This window comes from Lucilia sericata, unplaced genomic scaffold (genome assembly GCF_015586225.1).
Source record: "Lucilia sericata isolate MDLA Ls3-8-SP2 unplaced genomic scaffold, ASM1558622v1 Contig000597F_arrow, whole genome shotgun sequence".
NCBI classification, from domain to species: domain Eukaryota; kingdom Metazoa; phylum Arthropoda; class Insecta; order Diptera; family Calliphoridae; genus Lucilia; species Lucilia sericata.
The window spans coordinates 117,746-141,021 of NW_023994604.1; the positions used below are offsets into that span (position 1 = coordinate 117,746).

The window sequence follows — 23,276 nt, forward strand, 5'->3', positions numbered from 1 at the left end:
TATGTAAGTTTTATCGTTAACTAACCAGTTTTCCTGGTTTATCGCCGGTGGTATTTAGTTATTTATTCCATTATTAATTAATTTGCCATTAAAATATGCAAAATATTTATTTAGATTTCATTGATATCAAAATGTCTAACTAAAAAAGCACATAAATTAATATTGAGAAAGAGAAAAAAAAACACGTTAAAATCGTGAATTAGTAAAATATGCATTAATTTAAAATAGTTAAAAAATGGAAAACAAAAACAAACTGTTAATTTGTGTTTGTTTATTTTTATAACACCTGCTATTAACTATAAATTAATATGCAAAATTATTATTTTTATTTTTTTTGCCCCAAAAAGGGCATGATTATAACTTAATAGTTAAATGAAGTCATGCAGATGAAAACATAATAAAAGCGACAAAGCGATGACAATTTTGAATTTTTGTTTAAAGTAAAGCAGTTTTAACTTTAGCAGTCTTTTCCAATTGTTATTAACTACTATTATGTTAATTAAGACTATAAATTATTTTAAAGACAAATTTATGTTAATTTATTGATTAATTCATATTAGTAACAACTAATTAATTTGAAAATATTAATTAAAACTTTGTCATTTACAATGATAGCAGCAGACGAATAATGGGAATTGGTTGCTTGTGCGCTTAAAGCGTGATCCAAATCGGGGTCTTCGGAAAATGAATTTTAATCAACATACACTGCCAATCTCTAACCCTTATAATTTGTACATATTTCCAATAATTTGTTTACAGTTTGTTTAAAAACCAATTACTAAAACTCACCTTTAGTAAAAAAATATGTTTTTATTTATTGAAATATTTAAATGTTATTTTTTTTGGTAATATCCCGTTGCAAATTTTAACAATTTAATTCAACTAAATATTTTATCACTTATTCGTTCTTTTTACTAGATTTGCAACAATATTTCATAAAAATTTAATGCCACAGCACGCGAATTCAATTAAAAGAACACCATTAAACTGCTGTTATAAAAAATATTAGTTTTAAATTAATATTTGTTTTGTGAACAATTTTATTTTGTTGTAAATTTGTTGTTTATTTGTTTTAAATAGAGCACTCAAACTTTAAACATAAATTGATGTTTTAAAACAATTTATTATTTATTGTTTTTAATTTAGTTTTAACAGAAAAACAATGTAATAAAAATTGTTGAGGTGGAAAATTGTGGAAAAACAGGAGTTATATTATTAATTTGATAAACTATATAAAAATATTTCAATGTTTCAACATGATCAGTCTATCGGCAAGCCAATAGACTAGTCTATAAGTTGAAATATCAATCAACTAGTTTAAAGAACAATCCTTAGATCACCGACTCATAGATCAGACTAAAGATCACTTTATAGCCGAATATATGGATCAGTTTATAGTTTAGTCAATTGATCAGTGTATAAACGATTCTATTGATCAGTCTATCAACGTGCTTATAGACCAGTGTATATGCTAGGCTATTCTATAGATCAGTCTACTGATGCGATTATAGCTATCTCTATCGATCAATCTATAGACGATTCTATAGATCAGTTTATAGACGATTCTATATTGATCAGTTTATAAGATCTGATCTATGGACTAGTCTATAAATTAAAAGATCAATCTACTAGTTTAAAGAATAATGCAAAGATCAGTCTATGTATAATTATATAGAAAAATTTATTAATCTGACTATAGGGAATCTGTGTATCGATCAGTCTGTAAAAGAGTTTATATTTCAGTATATATATTACTCAATAGATCAGTGTAGAGAACACTTTATAGTGGAATATATTGATTAGTCTATAGAAGAGCCAATTGATCAGTCCATAAACGAGTTGCTTGATCAATCCATAAACGAGTCTAACGATTAGTCTATTGACGAGTTTATAGATTAGTCTATAGACCAGTTCTTAGATTAGTCTGCATATCAATTTATAGGCTATTCTATAGATCAGTCTAGCTTTTAGATTAGTCAAGATTTTAGATCAGTCCATAGGCGATTCTATAGATCAGTATATTGATATTATATAGATCAGTCTATTGACCATAGACGAGCCTATAGATCAGTATATAGCTCTGTCTATAGATCAGTCTAGCTTTTAGATTAGTCAAGTTTTTAGATCAGTCCATAGGCGATTCTATAGATCAGTATATTAATATTATATAGATCAGTCTATTGATCATAGACGAGACTATAGATCAGTCTATAGACTGATCTATAGCTCTGTCTATAGACGAGTCTCTAGATCAGTATATAACTCAGTCTATAGGAGAGTATATAGAGCAGCGTATGTATCAATATATAGACGAGTCTATAGAGTCTATATACGAGTCTATAGATCACACTATATACGAGTCTATAGATCAGACTATATACGAGTCCACAGATCAGACTATAGACAAGTCTATAGATCAGTCTATAGACGAGTCTATAGATCAGTCCATAGACAAGTCTATAGATCAGTCTATAGACTAGTCTATAGTTCAGTCTATAGAATAATCTATAGTTCACTCTACAGACGAGTCTATAGATCAGTTTATAGACGATTCTATAGTTCACGTTATAGTAGATAGACGAGAAAAAAGACGAGTTTATGAACAAGATCATAAATGAAGTTATGTATGAGATTATGGACGAGGATATCAACGACTCTGTAGAAGATTTTTTATAATTATAAAATTTCCCTACTCTTCACATAACATTTTCCACTGTTTTTAATTTTTCTTTCCAAAATTATAAAATTTTAATAACTTTTAAACAAAATTCTATTTAAATTTCTCTGCAAATGCATTTAAAATATTTGAACATTTTATTTCAATTATTCCGATTAAAATTTAAGTTTTTTTATGGTTTAATGCACTTAATAATTTGTTTAGTTTATCTACAAAAAAAATCATGTTTTTTGTGTTACAATTTAAGCAAAAATGCATTTAAAGAATTTAAGTTTTATATAAATATTTTAACACTTTTAATTACTTTAATAAATAAAAAAAATAGTAATAGTTGTTGCAGAACAGAAATTAAAATTTTAAATAAAAATGTTTTTATTTAATATTTATTGCTCCAACCATTACTAAAGACTTTAAAAAACAAACTAAATCGCACGAGAAAACAATGAATGAAGAAATCAATTAATAGTTAGATAAATAAATACAAACAAATCACAAAACAAGATAAGAAATATATTGTTATTTTTACTATTATTTTCTAACACTAAGTTAGTAACACACTCACAGTTCGTATTCTTGGCTAAAGTAAACCCACACACACTCCAATAGAACTGTGGCAAATAGTTGTTTGAAAAATCAACACCTTACACTTTTAAAAACAAGATTTTTGTTTAACTTTTAACTTAAATATTAATATATTTATATTAAAATATTATTTTCGTTAAATATTTTTTAGTTACACAGTTTTTATGTTCTTGTTGGTTTTGCCTTAATTCTTAAAATGAACTCAATTAAATTGATCTGTTTTAAAAGAACGTCAATATTGGTTGTTTTAAATAAAATTTTATATTAAGAAAGAAAAAAATAAACATTTATTTTTGTTTTGTAAAAGCTTATAACAAGTATCAATTAAAGTCACTGTATTTACTTAATATTATTAAGTATAACCTGTTATCCATGCAAATAATCTAAAGATTATGACGTTTATTTGTTTGTTTTCGTCTAGAACTATAAACAAATTTTTGGTTTTTTACCCAAACTGGTTGTAATGTATCAATTTGTTTTCGTTTTATTATATCCATTATAAAAAAAAAGAAGGAGGTATATTGACTTTGTTAATCCGTGTGTAACACAACGAAAAGTATTTACATACATAAATTATTGTCGTTTAGAAAATTCTTAGAAGATCTCCGTCTGCCCATTAAAACCTCGATATCATTAGCTCTTAATCTGAAGAAATTGTTCTATAATTCACCTAAACCCCATAGAAGGAACTCTTTCGAATATTAACCTGATGCTCATATTATTGTCGATATATGCTAATGTTTCAATGCTGGGTATAAAAGATTCGGTATAGTCATATATAATACTCATACTTGTTATTTTTCACATTAAAATTATTCAAAATTTTTGCTATTTGAGGGGATTTTCTTTTAAAATAACTGAAGTAAACGCAAAATTAAAAGGAAATATTTGATGCAATAACAACCAGAGATGGAAAAACTGTTATTAGAAATTTAATTTTTTGAGTTAATGACAAGATACACGACTTTTTAGACTATAGACGACATAACCATGTTTAGACTAGACTATAGACTAGACTATGGACTAGACTATAGACTAGACTATAGACTAGACTATAGACTAGACTATAGACTAGACTATAGACTAGACTATAGACTAGACTATAGACTAGACTATAGACTAGACTATAGACTAGACTATAGACTAGACTATAGACTAGACTATAGACTAGACTATAGACTAGACTATAGACTAGACTATAGACTAGACTATAGAGACTAGACTATAGACTAGACTATAGACTAGACTATAGACTAGACTATAGACTAGACTATAGACTAGACTATAGACTAGACTATAGACTAGACTATAGACTAGACTATAGACTAGACTATAGACTAGACTATAGACTAGACTATAGACTAGACTATAGACTAGACTAGACTAGACTATAGACTAGACTATAGACTAGACTATAGACTAGACTATAGACTAGACTATAGACTAGACTATAGACTAGACTATAGACTAGACTATAGACTAGACTATAGACTAGACTATAGACTAGACTATAGACTAGACTATAGACTAGACTATAGACTAGACTAGACTAGACTATAGACTAGACTATAGACTAGACTATAGACTAGACTATAGACTAGACTATAGACTAGACTATAGACTAGACTATAGACTAGACTATAGACTAGACTATAGACTAGACTATAGACTAGACTATAGACTAGGACTATAGACTAGACTATAGACTAGACTATAGACTAGACTATAGACTAGACTATAGACTAGACTATAGACTAGACTATAGACTAGACTATAGACTAGACTATAGACTAGACTATAGACTAGACTATAGACTAGACTATAGACTAGACTATAGACTAGACTATAGACTAGACTATAGACTAGACTATAGACTAGACTATAGACTAGACTATGGACTAGACTATAGACTACACTATAGACTAGACTATAGACTAGACTATGGACTAGACTATAGACTACACTATAGACTAGACTATGGACTAGACTATAGACTAGACTATAGACTAGACTATAGACTAGACTATAGACTAGACTATAGACTAGACTATAGACTAGACTATAGACTAGACTATAGACTAGACTATAGACTAGACTATAGACTAGACTATAGACTAGACTATAGACTAGACTATAGACTAGACTATAGACTAGACTATAGACTAGACTATAGACTAGACTATAGACTAGACTATAGACTAGACTATAGACTAGACTATAGACTAGACTATAGACTAGACTATAGACTAGACTATAGACTAGACTATAGACTAGACTATAGACTATACTATAGACTAGACTATAGACTAGACTATAGACTAGACTATAGACTAGACTATAGACTAGACTATAGACTAGACTATAGACTAGACTATAGACTAGACTATAGACTAGACTATAGACTAGACTATAGACTAGACTATAGACTAGACTATAGACTAGACTATAGACTAGACTATAGACTATAGACTAGACTATAGACTAGACTATAGACTAGACTCTATACTTGACTCTAGACTAGCATCTAGACTAGACTCAAGACTAGACTCTAGACTAGACTATAGACTAGACTCAAGACTAGACTCAAGACTAGACTCAAGACTAGACTATAGACTAGACTATAGACTAGACTCTAGACTAGAATAAATACTAAACTAGTTTAAAAACAAGACGATAGCTAAATTAATCTGATAAATAAAATCGAATAAATTTTAATCATCTTGTACACTCATAAAGTGATTAGTAGTAAATACCCCGCCACTTATAAATTTCACTTTAAGCACTCAATAATAATCATATTGATATTAAAAGCACAATGCATTCATTAACATATCACGTTTATTGTATTGAATAATTTTATCATGACAAATAAATATATTTGTTGTAGAAAATCAATAAAAACACAATCACAAAATGAAACAAACGAATTATTTATGGAATAATTTTAAGAATTTACCACAATAATAATTATAATTTTTTGTATTATTAATATTAAATAAAACTTGATTACGATAATAAAGCTTTGTTAGAAGCATCATTATGGATTATAGTTATTATTAAATTGTAGTTTGTATTTTAATAATTGTTATAAATTAAATGTAGTTTTATTATTTCGTCTGTTTTGTTTTCAATAATTTGAAAGAAAAATACTAGTTTTAGTTGATTTTAAACAAAATTCTATTGAAATTGAAAATGAAAAGAAGATATTGATGCTTGTGTGTACTTGTTTTTAGTTATTTCTTTTCTTATCAGTATCTTGTTTAAATTGCCGGAACGTTTCTTATCAATCTGTTTCTGTTCTTAAACAGGTTTGTAAGTTTAACTAAACTTCAACATTCATACATCAAACAGACAAATCAAGCGAAACTATGATTTTACAACAAACTCTTAAAAATGCAGACGCAGCAGGTCTTTAATAGAGTGCAATTATCATTTGGAAATTATGTACCAACCAAAATAAATTATTTGCGATGAGTTCCCATCTGCCAATAGTTTTTTTCTCGTTTTATATTATGCGAAAATATTGTTAAAAAATCATTAATTTAAAACTCTGTCGCTTTAATATAAATAATCATTGACATTGTGGTTGTTCGCTGATATCGCACTTATACAATAATAAAGTCTTGATTGTGTTTAAAGCTGTCAGTGAAAACAATAACAATTCAGAATATATTTCATGAAACGTGATACAGTTGATAATACTTACAACAGCAAAATGCATACAAGAAGTGATACACTGTGGAACAGTAATCAATCTTCTGCCATGAACAGAAAATAGGTCATTACAACGGAGCTTTTGAAAATGATAGATGTTTTGGACAAGAAAACTACAATCAGCTGTAGCACCCTAAATAACGCTCCAATCGACAAAATAAAGAAAATCAGTGATCACTCATATTTCCTAATAAAAATGGATTTTTATATGAAAAAACTAAAAACGGCTGTAGTTACTTAAATAACGCTCCAATCGACTAAATAAATAAAATCTGTGATCACTCACATTTTCCATGAAAAATGGATTTTTATATGAAAAAACTAAAAACGGCTGCAGTTCCTTAAATAACGCTCCAATCGACTAAATAAATAAAATCTGTGATCACTCATATTTTCCATGAAAAATGGATTTTTATACGAAAAAACTAAAAACGGCTGCAGTTCCTTAAATACGACTAAATAAATAAAATCTGTGATCACTCCTATTTTCCATGAAAAATGGGTTTTTATATGAAAAAACTAAAAACGGCTGTAGTTCCTTAAATAACGCTCCAATCGACAAAATAAAGAAAATCTGTGATCACTCCTATTTTCCATGAAGAATGGATTTTTATATGAAAAAACTTAAAAACGGCTGTAGTTCCTTAAATAACGCTCCAATCGACAAAATAAAGAAAATCTGTGATCACTCCTATTTTCCATGAAAAATGGATTTTTATATGAAAAAACTAAAAATGGCTGTAGATCTTTAAATAACGCTCCAATCGACTAAATAAAAAAAATCTGTGATCACTCATATTTTCCATGAAAAATGAAATTTTATATGAAAAAACTAAAAACGGCTGTAGTTCCTTAAATAACGCTCCAATCGTCTAAATAAAGAAAATCTGTGATCACTCATATTTTCCATGAAAAATGGATTTTTATATGAAAAAAAAAAAAACGGCTGTAGTTACTTAAATAACGCTCCAATCGACAAAATAAAGAAAATCTGCGATCACTCCTATTTTCCATGAAAAATGGATTTTTATATGAAAAAACTAAAAACGACTGTAGTTCCTTAAATAACGCTCCAATCGACAAAATAAAGAAAATCTGTGATCACTCATATTTTCCATGAAAAATGGATTTTTATATGAAAAAACTAAAAACGGCTGTAGATCCTTAAATAACGCTCCAATCGACAAAATAAAGAAAATCTTTGATTACTCATATTTTCCATGAAAAATGAAATTTTATATGAAAAAACTAAAAACGGCTGTAGTTCCTTAAATAACGCTCCAATCGACTAAATAAAGAAAATCTGTGATCACTCATATTTTCCATGAAAAATGGAATTTTATATGAAAAAACTAAAAACGGCTGTAGTTCCTTAAATAACGCTCCAATCGACAAAATAAAGAAAATCTGTGATCACTCATATTTTCCATGAAAAATGGATTTTTATATGAAAAAACTAAAAACGGCTGTATTTTCCATGAAAAATGGATTTTTATATGAAAAAACTAAAAACAGCTGTAAATCCTTAAATAACGCTCCAGTCGACAAAATAAAGAAAATCTGTGATCACTCATATTTTCCATGAAAAATGGATTTTTATATAGAAAAACTAAAATCCAGTCGACTAAATAAAGAAAATCTGTGATCACTCATATTTCCCATGAAAAATGGATTTTTATATGTAGTTCCTTAAATAACGCTCCAATCGACTAAATAAAGAAAATCTGTGATCACTCATATTTTCCATGAAAAATGGATTTTTATATAGAAAAACTAAAATCGGCTGTAGTTCCTTAAATAACGCTCCAATCGACTAAATAAAGAAAATCTGTGATCACTCATATTTTCCATGAAAAATTAAATTTTATATGAAAAAACTAAAAACGGCTGTAGTTCCTTAAATAACGCTCCAATCGACTAAATAAAGAAAATCTGTGATCACTCATATTTTCCATGAAAAATGGAATTTTATATGAAAAAACTAAAAACGGCTGTAGTTCCTTAAATAACGCTCCAATCGACAAAATAAAGAAAATCTGTGATCACTCCTATTTTCCATGAAAAATGGATTTTTATATGAAAAAACTAAAAATGGCTGTAGTTCCTTAAATAACGCTCCAATCGACAAAATAAAGAAAATCTGTGATCACTCATATTTTCCATGAAAAATGGATTTTTATATGAAAAAACTAAAAACGGCTGTATTTTCCATGAAAAATGGATTTTTATATGAAAAAACTAAAAACAGCTGTAAATCCTTAAATAACGCTCCAGTCGACAAAATAAAGAAAATCTGTGATCACTCATATTTTCCATGAAAAATGGATTTTTATATAGAAAAACTAAAATCCAGTCGACTAAATAAAGAAAATCTGTGATCACTCATATTTCCCATGAAAAATGGATTTTTATATGTAGTTCCTTAAATAACGCTCCAATCGACTAAATAAAGAAAATCTGTGATCACTCATATTTTCCATGAAAAATGGATTTTTATATAGAAAAACTAAAATCGGCTGTAGTTCCTTAAATAACGCTCCAATCGACTAAATAAAGAAAATCTGTGATCACTCATATTTTCCATGAAAAATGGATTTTTATATGAAAAATCTAAAAACGGCTGTAGTTCCTTAAATAACGCTCCAATCGTCTAAATAAAGAAAATCTGTGATCACTCATATTTTCCATGAAAAATGGATTTTTATATGAAAAAACTAAAAACGGCTGTAGTTCCTTAAATAACGCTCCAATCGACTAAATAAAGAAAATCTGTGATCACTCATATTTTCCATGAAAAATGGATTTTTATATGAAAAAACTAAAAACGGCTGTAGTTCCTTAAATAACGCTCCAATCGACAAAATAAAGAAAATCTGTGATCACTCATATTTTCCATGAAAAATGGATTTTTATATGAAAAAACTAAAAATGGCTGTAGTTCCTTAAATAACGCTCCAATCGACAAAATAAAGAAAATCTGTGATCACTCATATTTTCCATGAAAAATGGATTTTTATATGAAAAAACTAAAAACGGCTGTAGTTCCTTAAATAACGCTCCAATCGACTAAATAAAGAAAATCTGTGATCACTCATATTTTCCATGAAAAATGGATTTTTATATGAAAAAACTAAAAACGGCTGTAGTTCCTTAAATAACGCTCCAATCGACAAAATAAAGAAAATCTGTGATCACTCATATTTTCCATGAAAAATGGATTTTTATATGAAAAAACTAAAAACGGCTGTAGTTCCTTAAATAACGCTCCAATCGACTAAATAAAGAAAATCTGTGATCACTCATATTTTCCATGAAAAATGGATTTTTATATGAAAAAACTAAAAACGGCTGTAGTTCCTTAAATAACGCTCCAATCGACAAAATAAAGAAAATCTGTGATCACTCATATTTTCCATGAAAAATGGATTTTTATATGAAAAAACTAAAATCGGCTGTAGTTCCTTAAATAACGCTCCAATCGACAAAATAAAGAAAATCTGTGATCACTCATATTTTCCATGAAAAATAGATTTTTATATAGAAAAACTAAAATCGGCTGTAGTTCCCTAAATAACGCTCCAATCGACTAAATAAATAAAATCTGTTATCACTCATATTTTCCATGAAAAATGGATTTTTATATAGGAAAACTAAAATCGGCTGTAGTTCCTTAAATAACGCTCCAATCGACTAAATAAATAAAATCTGTGATCACTCACATTTTCCATGAAAAATGGATTTTTATATGAAAAAACTAAAAACGGCTGCAGTTCCTTAAATAACGCTCCAATCGACTAAATAAATAAAATCTGTGATCACTCATATTTTCCATGAAAAATGGATTTTTATACGAAAAAACTAAAAACGGCTGCAGTTCCTTAAATACGACTAAATAAATAAAATCTGTGATCACTCCTATTTTCCATGAAAAATGGGTTTTTATATGAAAAAACTAAAAATGGCTGTAGTTCCTTAAATAACGCTCCAATCGACAAAATAAAGAAAATCTGTGATCACTCCTATTTTCCATGAAAAATGGATTTTTATATGAAAAAACTTAAAAACGGCTGTAGTTCCTTAAATAACGCTCCAATCGACAAAATAAAGAAAATCTGTGATCACTCCTATTTTCCATGAAAAATGGATTTTTATATGAAAAAACTAAAAATGGCTGTAGATCTTTAAATAACGCTCCAATCGACTAAATAAAAAAAATCTGTGATCACTCACATTTTCCATGAAAAATGGATTTTTATATGAAAAAATAAAAACGGCTGTAGTTCCTTAAATAACGCTCCAATCGACAAAATAAAGAAAATCTGTGATCACTCCTATTTTCCATAACGCTCCAATCGACAAAATAAAGAAAATCTGTGATCACACATATTTTCCATGAAAAATGGATTTTTATATGAAAAAAACTAAAAACGGCTGTAGTTCCTTAAATAACGCTCCAATCGACAAAATAAAGAAAATCTGTGATCACTCATATTTTCCATGAAAAATGGATTTTTATATGAAAAAACTTAAAACGGCTGTAGTTCCTTAAATAACGCTCCAATCGACAAAACAAAGAAAATCTGTGATCACTCATATTTTCCATGAAAAAGGGATTTTTATATGAAAAAACTTAAATCGACTGTAGTTCCTTAAATAACACTCCAATCGACAAAATAAAGAAAATCTGTGATCACTCATAATTTTCCATGAAAATTGGATTTTTATATGAAAAAACTAAGAACGGCTGTAGTTCCTTAATTAACGCTCCAATCGACAAGATAAAGAAAATCTGTGATCACTCATATTTTCCATGAAAAAATGGATTTTTATATGAAAAAACTAAAATCGGCTGTAGATCCTTAAATAATGCTCCCATCGACTAAATAAAGAAAATCTGTGATCACTCATATTGGATTTTTATATGAAAAAACTTAAATCGACTGTAGTTCCTTAAATAACACTCCAATCGACAAAATAAAGAAAATCTGTGATCACTCATAATTTCCATGAAATATCGATTTTTATATGAAAAACTAAAATCGGCTGCAGATCCTTAAATAAGGCTCCAATCGAGAAAATAAAGAAAATCTTTGATCACTCCTATTTTATATGGAAAATAGATTTCTATATGAAAAAACTAAAAACTGCTGTAGATCCTTAAATAACGCTCCAATCGACAAAATAAAGAAAATCTGTGATCACTCATAATTTCCATGAAAAATGGATTTTTATATGAAAAAACTAAGAACGGCTGTAGATTCTCAAATAACGCTCCAATCGAAAAAATAAAGAAAATCTGTCATCACTTATATTTTCCATTAAAAATGGATTTTGGAAAAACTAAAATCGGTTGTAGATCCTTAAATAATGCTCCAATCGACTAAATAAAGAATATCTGTGATCACTCATATTTCCTAATAAAAATAAAGAAGATCAGTGATCACTCGTACTTCCTATACTTCGTGCTTCTAACAAGAATTGCTGCCCTAATATCAATAAATGAAGACAGTGATGATATTTAAGTTCTGCCAGCTGTTGATTACGTTTAAAACGATTATGATGTTGCTGATAACGGTACTTAAGTATTTATATCCTGCTGGAGGTAAAATTTGCCATAAAAAAATATTTAAGTTTAAATATTTATGTATATAGTTTTGTTATATTTCTTAAACGTTGTAAGTATAAGTGCAAATAATGCAACTTGTAAAATTTAAACAACAATATTTTTTTACTTAAGCACCAAAGTGTTTTTACAATGTTATTACAAATAAAGCATCACAACGATGAACTTGAGCTTAAAACTTTGTAATGGGTGTGTATGGGCAGGATGCAGTTACAGTTAAAAGTCACGATAAAAATAGTTGCTGTTTCAAGTTCACGTTGCAGGTTTGTAGCTTTTGCCTTTAAGTATAAAATTAATTTTTAAGTGTTGACTCAAATCCTCATAAAAATTGGCATTTAAGTAGAATCTTAATCCAACAATAATACTACTCAAGGGCAGAAATATACTATAGGTCTAGAAAGGTACTTTGGTTTCGCTATGAATCATTATATTGCTGTAGAGAATGCAATCTATCTTAATTTAATTTGGTTATTTCTGCAGTTTCACAAGTACCTTTTCTTAAGTAAGTAGTTCCTCTTTAGTCAAGTACTTTCAAATTGTAATAATTTGTATAAATTACTAATTTAGCTTAATTACAACCTGTTACAGTTCAAAAAGAGTGTCAGCATTTTTATACGTTTCAAATCCGTCCACCTGTTGAATTAGTTCAATAATTATTGTGGGCGTTACTGCAAATTAAGCAGTATGACTAATTTTAGTAATTTAAAAACAGACATTAATAACAGTGGTACTTATAGGAGGTATGAGTAGAAGTAATTAAAATTCAATTTAGTTTTAGAAAAGGAAAACTAAAAAACTCAGTAAATCAGGAACTCAGTGACTTAGTGACTCATTAATTCAGAAATTCTGCAACTCAGAAGCTCAAGAAGCTCAAGAAGCTCAAGAACTAACTAACTAACTAACTAACTAACTAACTAACTAACTAACTAACTAACTAACTAACTAACTAACTAACTAACTAACTAACTAACTAACTAACTAACTAACTAACTAACTAACTAACTAACTAACTAACTAACTAACTAACTAACTAACTAACTAACTAACTAACTAACTAACTAACTAACTAACTAACTAACTAACTAACTAACTAACTAACTAACTAACTAACTAACTAACTACTAACTAACTAACTAACTAACTAACTAACTAACTAACTAACTAACTAACTAACTAACTAACTAACTAACTAACTAACTAACTAACTAACTAACTAACTAACTAACTAACTAACTAACTAACTAACTAACTAACTAACTAACTAACTAACTAACTAACTAACTAACTAACTAACTAACTAACTAACTAACTAACTAACTAACTAACTAACTAACTAACTAACTAACTAACTAACTAACTAACTAACTAACTAACTAACTACTAACTAACTAACTAACTAACTAACTAACTAACTAACTAACTAACTAACTAACTAACTAACTAACTAACTAACTAACTAACTAACTAACTAACTAACTAACTAACTAACTAACTAACTAACTAACTAACTAACTAACTAACTAACTAACTACTAACTAACTAACTAACTAACTAACTAACTAACTAACTAACTAACTAACTAACTAACTAACTAACTAACTAACTAACTAACTAACTAACTAACTAACTAACTAACTAACTAACTAACTAACTAACTAACTAACTCTAACTAACTAACTAACTAAACTACTAACTACTAACTAACTAACTAACTAACTAACTAACTATCCTACATCCATCCATCTGCCACTCATTACCTTTACATACTGTTATTGGGTTCTGTTAGTTAACTGTACTTTATAAAGTTTTTAACATAGCATCCACTTAATGCTTAACAGCAGAAGCTTTTCTTTACATTAGAAATGTTAAAATATTAAATACACAGACCTATTTAGTACTACAATACAATAAAATTGTTGTCATACAAAATTGTTATAAGTATAAAAACACTGTTATACAAGTTGTTATATATAATTTTATAATTCTCATTCAAGCTCTTAATTTTGGGATGCCAGACGTTGTTCCTGATTAAATATTTAGCAAATTTTCAGGAAAAATTTTATATCTTTGAATCTAATAGAAAATACACAAATCGGTTCAAATAAAGAAAATATCTGAATGCTAAATTCAATTTAATCTACAAATTTTATTCAATTCAATACATATTCAGAAAACCCTATTTTTTTACTAAATTTTTACTAAGGCAGACTGACATTGCTTTTTGTTATTCTAATCAAACCACCAGTTGGGTGGACAAACCCTCTTCCTATCCATAGCTCTGCATAACACCCTTTTACACTGCAGTTTTTTCCCCCATTTTGCAAAATATTAATGAATATTTTACTTAAATCAACTATATAAAAGTGTTAGAATACAATGCACAACATCACCATCATCAGCATGACAATACCAATACAATAAAAGAAAAAAAAGGATTCTTATGCATGATGTGCAGGACATTATTTTTCAATATATAAAATTGTTGTCATCTATTCAAAGTAGAACAAAATTAAAGTTGACGATAAATCATTTGCAGAAATTAATATACATATTTTTTTTAAATGGAAATCATATTGAATGCAACATGCTGTTTGCCACATTAAGTTCTGGGAACTTGGAATATTACATCAAACTTGATCTGGGAATATTATTGAAAATTAGTAGAGTGCATATGATTCGTTATTGCTGTGCAAATAATTTTCTCTTATTTGTTTTTAACTGTGATGGCTATGACACGGATCACAATATTTATAATTATTTTTAGTAATTATTATAAAATGTTGAATACTTTTTTGAATAATTTATTGATTCTGAGATTAAATTTTAAACAGGAATAGAAAAGGATTTCATTAACATTGTTCGCCAAAATACTGATTAATATTTAACACTAAAAGTGTGTAACAAAAAGTTTAATGCAAAATGTTTCTTAAAATTTTAATTAAAAACGTACGTAATACAAAATAATATTTCAAATAACAAGTTTTATTTTTAAAAATGTTTGCTGTAAAAGAAAACTTTTTTTTTCAATTATTTAGTTCTAATATTAAAACAAATATGCAAATATTTATAAATGTCTGCCAAACTTTTGTATCAATATAGACGTTTTTTTATTAAGCACATCTTATTTTTAAAACAAGTACTACATGTTAAAATATATTTGACAATACCAACAACAACAACAAGCAACAAGATTTACCTAATACAATATGTCTGTTTGTATACTAAATTTCAATTAAAAGTTTTCACATTATCAACAGCATCTTAAACATGTTTTTCTTGCAACAGATTTCACTTTTCAGCCCCTGCCTGTTTTTAAATAAATCTACGGTTTATGTAAGATTTTAAAATTTATATAAATTATATATAAACTAACTAAGTAGGTTCATAACTATTTTTCTTATAGATTTTGTATTAGTAGCAGTAGTTTTTTTAATTTCTTACATAAATGAATACTGTGTAAGTATGTATGTGTGCTGATGTTAATTTTTACCTCATTTTGAATTTAAGTACTCATGTGTATATTGGTGTTAATACATGTATGTGTGCAAATATCTATTAGGATGGTTCAGTTCTAGTTCAGTTCTAGTTCAGTTCTAGTTCAGTTCTAGTTCAGTTCTAGTTCAGTTCTAGTTCAGTTCTAGTTCAGTTCTAGTTCAGTTCTAGTTCAGTTCTAGTCAGTTCTAGTTCAGTTTTCTAGTTCAGTTCTAGTTCAGTTCTAGTTCAGTTCTAGTTCAGTTCTAGTTCAGTTCTAGTTCAGTTCTAGTTCAGTTCTAGTTCAGTTCTAGTTCAGATCTAGTTCAGTTCTAGTTCAGATCTAGTTCAGTTCTAGTTCAGTTCTAGTTCAGTTCTATTCAGTTCTAGTTCGTTAGTTCAGTTCTAGTTCAGTTCTAGTTCAGTTCTAGTTCAGTTTCTAGTTCAGTTCTAGTTCAGTTCTAGTTCAGTTCTAGTTCAGTTTCTAGTTTCAGTTCTAGTTCAGTTCCTAGTTCAGTTCTAGTTCAAGTTCTAGTTCAGGTTCTAGTTCAGTCTAGTTCAGTTCTAGTTCAGTTCTAGTTCAGTTCTAGTCAGTTCTGTTCAGTCTAGTCTAGTTCTATTTTCTAGGTTTCAGTTCAGTCTAGGTTCAGTTCTAGTTCAGTTCTAGTCAGTTCTAGTTCAGTCTAGTTCAGTAGTTCAGTAGTTCAGTTCTAGTTTCAGTTCTAGTTCAGTTTCTAGTTCAGTTCTAGTTCAGTTCTAGTGTTCAGTTCTAGTTCAGTTCTAGTTCAGAGTGTCTAGTGCAGTTTAGTTCAGTAGTTCAGTTCTAGTTCAGGTTCTAGTTCAGTTCTAGTTCAGTTCTAGTTCAGTTCTAGTTCAGTTCTAGTTCAGTTCTCGTTTCCGTTCTATAGTATCAGTTCTAGTTCAGTTCTAGTTCAGTTCTAGTTCAGTTCTAGTTCAGTTCTAGTTCAGTTCTAGTTCAGTTCTAGTTCAGTTCTAGTTCAGTTCTAGTTCAGTTCTAGTTCAGTTCTAGTTCAGTTCTAGTTCAGTTCTAGTTCAGTTCTAGTTCAGTTCTAGTTCAGTAGTTCTAGTTCAGTTCTAGTTCAGTTCTAGTTCAGTTCTAGTTCAGTTCTAGTTCAGTTCTAGTTCAGTTCTAGTTCAGTTCTAGTTCAGTTCTAGTTCAGTTCTAGTTCAGTTCTAGTTCAGTTCTAGTTCAGATCTAGTTCAGTTCTAGTTCAGTTCTAGTTCATTTCTGATTCAGTTCTACTTCTAGTCTGTAGTCTTCTTATCTACTCAAAGTAAAGATTCCGCCCTATTGCTTTCAACGTATTCATTTATTTATTTAATACATACACGAGCACGTGTATATAAGCAGTAGGAATATTATACATTATTATTAGTATTTTCTATATTTAATTTAAATTTTCATCTTCTTACATATTTGGAAATCAAGTGCTCTTGTTCTCGAATATGTTTGGATTACACAGCTATGTTCAAGTATTTTGCAGCAGCTAAAATTTGTAATCTATTTACATATATGTATGTATGTATTTATTTTAGTAAGCATTTATGAAAATTTAAATTAGTTTTACGATTAGTTAACCATTTAGTTATTAGTTTTATTGCTAATATTATTAAATATTTATGTTGTTATCAAAAATTCAAATAAAAAATCACATAATATTAAGGATTAAAAATTATTAAGTCTTTTTAAACACTATTACTAAATTATGTCAGAAATGAAATATTAAAACTACACCACACATTGTTTGCTATTTTGCTATCATTACACCCACAAATAAATGTTTAACAATTTTCCACTTAAAATCTATGTTTTAATATCAAATGCAAATAAATAAATTATAAACTTTATACTTAAATGAACATACATGAGTATTGTAAATAATATATATGGTAAATTTGCAACAAAATATTTAATTAGTTTTACACGCATAAAACGCATGCGGAGGCAAAAAGAAATGGAACCATTTAATGCAATCATGTTTTTCAATTAATTATTTAATAATAAGTTTTCTATTTACATATTAAAATACATATTTAGGCAAATGCTAAATACATGATGTTACATTTATATGTTTACATGTATCAATATAATTGTGAATATATTGCAAAAGATTTAATATCAAAATAAATACAAATACATCTACCAAAGTAAATACATACATACCTACATACATATGTATGTGTATTATTAATAAACTAATAAATATTATTTAATAATGGACCGAAATTTGTTAATTGAATTTTGTTGTATTTATTTGGTAAACAAATATTAACATGATTGCTTAAATAGAAACAAAAGACCAGAGTATAGACTAGACTATAGACTAGACTATAGACCAGACTATAGACTAGACTATAGACTAGACTAGACTAGACTATAGACTAGACTATAGACTAGACTATAGACTAGACTAGACTATAGACTAGACTATAGACTAGACTATAGACTAGACTATAGACTAGACTATAGACTAGACTATAGACTAGACTATAGACTAGACTATAGACTAGACTATAGACTAGACTAGACTATAGACTAGACTATAGACTAGACTATAGACTAGACTATAGACTAGACTATAGACTAGACTATAGACTAGACTATAGACTAGACTATAGACTAGACTAGACTAGACTAGACTATAGACTAGACTATAGACTAGACTATAGACTAGACTATAGACTAGACTATAGACTAGACTATAGACTAGACTATAGACTAGACTATAGACTAGACTATAGACTAGACTATAGACTAGACTATAGACTAGACTATAGACTAGACTATAGACTAGACTATAGACTAGACTATAGACTAGAACTATAGACTAGACTATAGACTAGACTATAGACTAGACTATAGACTAGACTATAGACTAGACTATAGACTAGACTATAGACTAGACTATAGACTAGACTATAGACTAGACTATAGACTAGACTATAGACTAGACTATAGACTAGACTATAGACTAGACTATAGACTAGACTATAGACTAGACTATAGACTAGACTATAGACTAGACTATAGACTAGACTATAGACTAGACTATAGACTAGACTATAGACTAGACTATAGACTAGACTATAGACTAGACTATAGACTAGACTATAGACTAGACTATAGACTAGACTATAGACTAGACTATAGACTAGACTATAGACTAGACTATAGACTAGACTATAGACTAGACTATATAGACTAGACTATAGACTAGACTATAGACTAGACTATAGACTAGACTATAGACTAGACTATAGACTAGACTATAGACTAGACTATAGACTAGACTATAGACTAGGACTATAGACTAGACTATAGACTAGACTATAGACTAGACTATAGACTAGACTATAGACTAGACTATAGACTAGACTATAGACTAGACTATAGACTAGACTATAGACTAGACTATAGACTAGACTATAGACTAGACTATAGACTAGACTATAGACTAGACTATAGACTAGACTATAGACTAGACTATAGACTAGACTATAGACTAGACTATAGACTAGACTATAGACTAGACTATAGACTAGACTATAGACTAGACTAGACTAGACTATAGACTAGACTATAGACTAGACTATAGACTAGACTATAGACTAGACTATAGACTAGACTATAGACTAGACTATAGACTAGACTATAGACTAGACTTAGACTATAGACTAGACTATAGACTAGACTATAGACTAGACTATAGACTAGACTATAGACTAGACTATAGACTAGACTATAGACTAGACTATAGACTAGACTATAGACTAGACTATAGACTAGACTATAGACTAGACTATAGACTAGACTATAGACTAGACTATAGACTAGACTATAGACTAGACTATACTAGACTATACTAGACTAGACTATAGACTAGACTATAGACTAGACTATAGACTAGACTATAGACTAGACTATAGACTAGACTATAGACTAGACTAGACTATAGACTAGATTAGACTATAGACTAGACTATAGACTAGACTATAGACTAGACTATAGACTAGACTAGACTAGACTATAGACTAGATTAGACTATAGACTAGACTATAGACTAGACTAGACTAGACTAGACTATAGACTAGACTATAGACTAGACTATAGACTAGACTATAGACTAGACTATAGACTAGACTATAGACTAGACTATAGACTAGACTATAGACTAGACTAGACTATAGACTAGACTAGACTATAGACTAGACTATAGACTAGACTAGACTATAGACTAGACTATAGACTAGACTATAGACTAGACTATAGACTAGGACTATAGACTAGACTATAGACTAGACTATAGACTAGACTATAGACTAGACTATAGACTAGACTATAGACTAGACTATAGACTAGACTATAGACTAGACTATAGACTAGACTATAGACTAGACTATAGACTAGACTATAGACTAGACTATAGACTAGACTATAGGACTAGACTATAGACTAGACTATAGACTAGACTATAGACTAGACTATAGACTAGACTATAGACTAGACTATAGACTAGACTATAGACTAGACTATAGACTAGACTATAGACTAGACTATAGACTAGACTATAGACTACACTAAATACTAGGCTAGAGACCAAACTACAGAACACACTATAGACAACACTATTGAGTGGGCTATAGACTAGACATTTCAAGTTCTTAATGACTCAATCAACTATTCTATGTATAATTTACTAAATACTTAGTTGAGTATTGATTCATTTAGAAATTTCCATAATTTTTAAACAAACATATTTTGTGGTTGCACAGAATAATACAGAAATTGAATCACATTCACATAATGATTTCTAAATACATATTATTTTAGAAATCACTGCCATTTACAGCATAACCCAGCAAACAAGAAGGCTTACGAATAATTCAGTTAGCTATTTAGCCATAAGCTATAAATAGAGAGTTTTATGGAAATGAAAATGTTTTCTTTTTTTTTTGCAATTTAAGTGATTAGCACTATTTATTGGCTTTAGAAACCACAAATAATCCATCAAAGTACATAACAGTATAGAATAAACAATTTATTAGTTTGTTTTATATATAAAATGCTGAAATTAAATTTTCAGCCCAATAATATGTGTACACATAATGCATGCAACCAATACATGTTAAAATGTTTCCAAATAATATACATAGATTTTCTAAATAACAACCATTTAAGCTTCCGAATGAAGGCAATTCAATTTATATAGAAACTTCAATAGCCATAATTTTTGTAGCATGAAATTTACAAACATCTCTAATAATATTTACTTAAATATTCTAACAAAAAATGCAAATGTGCATGTTAAAATTTATGCATAAATAAATAGGAATACGAATTTGTAGGTTTTACATTTACACAGCAACACACACATGTATCTATACATAGTTTTTGTATATAAGTAGTAAAAGTTAGGAAATCCGATACCTATGGAATATTTTATAAAATTTAAGCTTTCAGTAAAAATGGTTATTTAAAATAAATTTATTCAATAAAACTATTAATATTTGCCCTGCGGTATATATTAAATTGAAAAACATATACAGTGTTAAATACTTAAATTAAACAGAAATTTAAATACAGAACTTAAATTTTAAATTTCAATATGGTATCAACATGAAATGGTATTTTGTTACTTTAATCATATTACATTTATACAGTCTATAGTCCAGATAATAAGGTATAGTCCACATACTAGGATAAAAAGTTACGACTAAAGTACATAGAGCAGACTATCGTCTATAGCCCAGAATATAGTATAGCCCAGAATACAGTCTGTAGTCCAGACTATAGTCTATAGTCCAGACTAGAGGGTATAGTCCACTATAGACTATAGTCCAGACTAGAGGGTATAGTCCACTATAGACTATAGTCCAGACTATAGTCAATAATCCAGACTATAGTCTATAGTCCAGAATATAGTCTATAGTCTAGACTATAGTCTATAAACCAGACTATAGACTATAGTCCAGATTATAGTCTATAGTCCAAACTATAGTCTATAGTCCAGACTACAGTCTATAGTCCAGACTATAGTCTATAGTCCAGACTATAGTCTATAGTCCAGACTATAGTCTATAGTCTACAGTCCAGACTATAGTCTATAGTCTATAGTCCAGACTATAGTCTATAGTCCAGACTATAGTCTATAGTCCAGACTATAGTCCAGACTATAGTCTATAGTCCAGACTATAGTCTATAGTCCAGACTATAGTCTATAGTCCAGACTATAGTCTATAGTCCAGACTATAGTCTATAGTCCAGACTATAGTCTATAGTCCAGACTATAGTCTATAGTCCAGACTATAGTCTATAGTCCAGACTATAATCTATAGTCCAGACTATAGTCTATAGTCCAGACTATAGTCTATAGTCCAGACTATAGTCTATAGTCCAGACTATAATCTATAGTCTATAGTCCAGACTATAATCTATAGTCCAGACTATAGTCTACAGTCCAGACTATAGTCTATAGTCTGGACTATAGTCTATAGTCCCGACTACAGTCTGTAGTCCAGACTAAAGTCTATAGTCCAGACTATGGTCTATAGTCCAGACTATGGTCTATAGTCCAGACTATAGTCTATAGTCCAGACTATAGTATATAAACCAGACTATAGTCTATAGTCCAGACTATAGTATATAAACCAGACTATAGTCTATAGTCCAGACTATAGTCTATAGTCCAGACTATAGTCTATAGTCCAGACTATAGTCTATAGTCCAGACTATAGTCTATAGTCCAGACTATAGTCTATAGTCCAGACTATAGTCTATAATCCAGACTATAGTCTATAGTCCAGACTATAGTCTATAATCCAGACTATAGTCTATAGTCCAGACTATAGTCTATAATCCAGACTATAGTCTATAGTCCAGACTATAGTCTATAGTCTATAGTCCAGACTATAGTCTATAGTCCAGACTATAGTCTATAGTCCAGACTATACTCTATAGTCCAGACTATAGTCTATAGTCCAGACTATAGTCTATAGTCCAGACTATAGTCTATAGTCCAGACTATAGTCTATAGTCCAGGCTATAGTCTATAGTCCAGACTATAGTCTATAGTCCAGGCTATAGTCTATAGTCCAGACTATAGTCTATAGTCCAGGCTATAGTCTATAGTCCAGACTATAGTATATAAACCAGACTATAGTCTATAGTCCAGACTATGGTCTATAGTC

The 23,276-nt window shown here is 28.9% G+C and overlaps 1 protein-coding gene across 4 annotated transcripts in view; it reads right to left on the reverse strand.

The window, feature by feature from the left end:
* Positions 1-3,479, reverse strand: part of LOC119606538 (UNC93-like protein) — a 45,703-nt gene extending 42,224 nt beyond the window's left edge. For 2 of the 4 annotated variants that reach the window (XM_037960081.1, XM_037960077.1), the window contains exons 1-2: positions 2,982-2,997; positions 790-990 (exon numbers count right to left, since the gene is read on the reverse strand). The gene's annotated coding sequence lies outside the window, so the exon portion shown is untranslated. Of the gene's footprint in view, positions 1-789; positions 1,057-2,981; positions 2,998-3,239 lie in introns of those variants that run through there. The other 2 variants (XM_037960080.1, XM_037960078.1) reach the window with 2 other exon arrangements.
* Between the last annotated feature and the right edge of the window lie 19,797 nt (positions 3,480-23,276).